This window comes from Pinus tabuliformis, chromosome 5_1 (genome assembly GCF_031772625.1).
Source record: "Pinus tabuliformis cultivar Carrire ecotype Pingquan chromosome 5_1, CPIR1, whole genome shotgun sequence".
In the NCBI taxonomy this organism is placed as follows: domain Eukaryota; kingdom Viridiplantae; phylum Streptophyta; class Pinopsida; order Pinales; family Pinaceae; genus Pinus; species Pinus tabuliformis.
Window position 1 is genome coordinate 90,886,709 of NC_142305.1, and position 4,563 is coordinate 90,891,271.

Sequence of the window (4,563 nt, forward strand, 5' to 3'; positions counted from 1 at the left end):
TTTATTATTATGTAGTAGTGAATAATCTTAGTACGATATGGATGCCAAAAACATGAAATCCTTGACAAGAAAATCAGGAAAAAATATTGAGGGAAATTCTCCCTCCTCCATGGGAAATCCTAGCACAACACCACTCAGAAAATTGGTCATCCAAAAACCTTACTCAAGCTTCTGCTCATATGTTGCACAACCTGTAACTCAAACTCCTGGAATCTACCTCTAAGTTAGACATATTGCCTCTTGTTGCTGCAAGAAGGATGCCTCCAGCCCTCTGGAAAATTTTCCCAGCCACTGGAAGTTGAATCGACCCCCTTCTCAGCAAAATCGATCTGCCACTCTGAAGTTTCCTATGCAGTCCCTGCATGACCTCTAGTGGAATAATTCTACTTCTTGCTACTACCTCTCCAGAACTGGAAATTTCCTCTAGTTTCACTTTTGTTGCTCCCTCTTAGAGTCTGCGTCCCTTCTACCTAGAACTTATCTCCCTGCTAAATCACTACAACTAGGTAGCTCGATCTGCCATGGAAACTCGCTCACCAAGTGTGTCCATCTCCAACCCCATCGACCTCCTCTTATAATCTCTTGTTGGCAAACCAACGATCATGATTAGATCCCCATCAAAGACTAATATCATCTCAGTGAGTTTCTAGAGAAATCTCACCTTTCTCAATTAATTGTTGTTAATTAATCACTTTTCCTAAGTTAGACTTAGGAAATATTTAATTATTGATTAATTAACTTAATTGTGCCATGTCTAGGTGTTTTCTCCTGAAACGTGTTTGGGTTTTAGAGCTAGACTAGTGTTTCTTAGCCTCTCTAACCAAATTCGAGACTAGAACACCTATCTCATGCTAGAAAAGCTAACACACTTAATATTTTCAATAAAAAAACTCTAAAATGTGGCACTCTCTTTTCAATATAGGCATACCTTTCAACATGGTAAAATAACAAATGCAATTGAAAATTAAAAAAATTCACATTACCTTGATAAGTGTTGTCTACATCCCAATATAAGAGATATGTATAAGTGAATGCATGATGTTAAGACGTTTCAAATACAATATTTACATGTACATCTTAAATAAAATACATACAATAATTAGAAGTAAATAATTTGTCACATGTTGTAGCGGCTAGCACCACCCTTCAAAAATTTTCCTTAGCTTGTTTTGGAGCCTCCCTACCGACCTTCACAACAGCTTTCCTTGCTTCGTCAATTCCTCAAGCTTCAGTGTCTTTCTTGCTCAAAGGCAGCCTGTCGATCACAGTTTGATATTTTCCCATCACAGGCTGCTCACCTAGACTTGGTCCAGCTGCAGGCTGAGAAACTCCCCCTTGAAAATTGTGCATTTCTGGAGGGCAACCAGCCTTCCCTCCATAAATTGCGTAATCCTCTCTCACAACCTGCTGGGCTCTAGATTGCGTGATCCTTCTAGGCAACCCTCCCAGCAAGATTTACGCAAATTTTCCTAGCAGAAGGCTATTCAACTCGGGATTTTCTCAAATCTGGGCAGCTGTCAGCTGCTCAGCCCAGAAATTGTGCAAATCTCCTGGGCAGCCAGCCCAGCTCCTAGCTAGAAATGCACATTTTTCTCCAGCAGTCAAGCAGTTTCTTGCATGTGCAGCTGAGTTGACCGGTTCCCTTCAGGACTAAGCAAAACAGACTTGCATGCATACGTTTTTTCTCCCAAGGAAACATGCAAAGGAATCCCTTGTTTCAGGTATCTATGTTTAGCAGTTGGAGGTTACATGCAAGGAATAATTCAGAAACCTCCCTGCAAATGTCGCTTCCCCAAAATTTGTGACATGCACGTCACAACCTCGATGTTATCAAAAATCATCAACCGGACGCTATAAAGCTCATTCCACACATCAACCTTGTAACTCTGACATCCCACATCACATCTAGGAGCAGTCGGCACATTCAGCTCAACTGTTTTGGAGTAAGCTCGCTTCCCATGCCTTGTACTGCATTTCTATCACTTTTTGTGTTTTCGCTTGTGGGAGTAATGCTTTCTTGATTTCTTTGAATGCCTGTTGTCGTTTACATGTATACTAGCTTGTCTAGCTCTGTTTCAGTTTTCGTTGCTATCTCACTATTATCACATGCATGAAACTGTTTTGCATGGACGTTCGCCCAACCGGCGAACTATCTCACCCACATGCATGATTGATCCATTTGTTGAATATTTCATTCATGTTTTGCATACACTATTGATCACTTAGTGTTGCCATACATTCACTAACTTACTTGCTTTCAGTTGCTCGTCAGCGAGTTGTGTCAACCTTGGCCCGAGCTATGCTTTCACCAAGGCTGCATTGCCCAATATGGGAAAGGAATGTTGGGTTGTGTTATATTCTTTCCAAGACTAACCCACGTAGTGAACCAGGGGGTTAGAGGGGGGGTGGAGCCCCCTCTTCATTGTGCCGATTGCGCAGCGGGGGGGCGGCAGCCCCCCCTATTCGGGGGGTTTGAGGGGGGCAGGTAGCCCCCCTCTACAGGGTCTGGGGCAGCGCCCCGGGAAATTTTTTTTTTGGACCTTATATTAGGTTGGGCGAACCTACCTATGGTTTTCGTCCCATGGTATTGGATGCTTCAGCATGTATAAATATGTATTGTAACGTTGAAAGGAATATAATGAAAAATCAAGCTGGTAGTCTCAGTTTTAGGATCCAGGGAAAGCTCTGTGTATATGTGTTTTATGTGTTATGCTCTCGCATTGTTTATTTTCTGTGTTTTAGAATTCGTATGCAGGTAATTTCTGTATAGGGTTAAAGCCTACAATTGGTATCGGAGTTGTTTTGGCTTCAAGGGGACGCCTTTGTTGCTGCGGGGTTTCGCTTGGGCCTGTGGTAGACCCTGTTCAGTGGGAGATCTGTGAGATCGATTCTAGTGGTGAAAGAAGCTGGCGAGTAGCGGAAAGATAAAGATTGAGAAGTTCAATGGTCAGAGTTTTGAGTTTTGGAAACTCAAGATGGAGGATCTGTTGGTGGATAAAGATCAGTAGATCGCGGTAGATCCAGGTATTAAACCAACGGGAGTGACCGATGACGAATGGAAGAAGTTGGATCGGAAAGCAAAGAGCACAATACGATTGTGTGTCTCAGATTCAGTATTGTTGAATGTATCAAGGCAAGCTACGGCAAAGGCTTTGTGGGACAAGTTAGGGACTTTGTACCAATCTAAGTCTTTGGTGAATAATCTGTTCCTGCGGAAAAGCTGTATAACCTGAGGATGAAAGATGGAGACTCGTTGACAGAGCACCTGAATGGATTTAATACTGTGGTAATTCAGTTAGCGTCTGTTGATATTAAAATTTCAGATGAAAATAAGTGCATCAGTTTGTTGTGTTCTCTACCAGATGCGTGGGATAGTCTGGTTATTTCAATAAGTAGCAACGAAACTGCTTTGCAGTTTGATGAAATAGTCTCAGCCTTGTTGACGAAGGAGATGAGACAGAAAAATATGGAGAGCCAAAATGGTGATGCCTTGTCTGTACAAGGACGGTCCCAGAATAGAAACAGAAATAAGTCATCGAGTGGGAGATCTAAATCTCCAAGAAAACCTGTAAAGGTGGTGTGCTAGAAATGTGGAAAGGAAGGGAACTTCAAAACGGACTGTAAATCTAAAGCTCCTGATAAAGGAAAGGGATCTGATGATGCTACTTCTGTAGAGGCGAAAACCACCTCAGATGAAGGTGGGGATGTGTACTTGGCTTCTTCAAGTACACATGTAGATCATGAGGCATGGTTGATTGACTCAGGTGCATCCTTTCACTTCACTCCCCATAGAGAGTGGTTCTGCAAGTATGAGAAATACGATGGTGTGATGTCTTCTTAGGAGATGATAGGAAGGCTAGAATCATTGGTCGTGGAAAATTAAAGTTGAAGTTGCAAGGTGGAAGGGTTAGAACACTTCCGGGTGTTCTGCATATTCCTGCATTGGCCAGAAATCTGATTTCTGTAAGCAAGTTGGATGATGCAAGTGTAAAAATAGTGTTCGAGAAGGATACCTGCAAGATGATTCAGGGAGCACTGGTATTGATGTGGGGAGCTCGGACTCGAACTCTGTACAAGCTGCAAGGTAGAACTGTTGTTGATGGGTTCAACAGTTCTGTGGTTCCTCAAAGTGGCGCTGAAAATCTAGTGGTCTCTGAAGAGAAGACCATGCTGTGGCATCAAAGGCTTGGACATATTGGAGAGTAGGGCCTTCGAATACTTCATGGTAAAGGTATGGTAGAAGGTATGAGTAATAGCTCTCTGGATTTTGATTTCTGTGAAAATTGTGTATATGGGAAGCAGAATCGGGTGAGTTTCCCCTCTGGTGCTAAGAGGGCGAAACAAATAATAGAGCTTGTGCACAGTGATGTGTTTGGACCTGTGAAGGTTCCATCACTGGGTAAGTCTATGTACTATGTATCATTTAAAGATGACTTCTCAAGGAATACATGGATATATTTCCTTAAGAAGAAATCTGAAGTCTTTGACACGTTTAAAGAATTTAAGGCTCTGGTGGAAAATCAGACAGAGAAGAAGATAAAGGTGTTGAGGACAGATAATGGT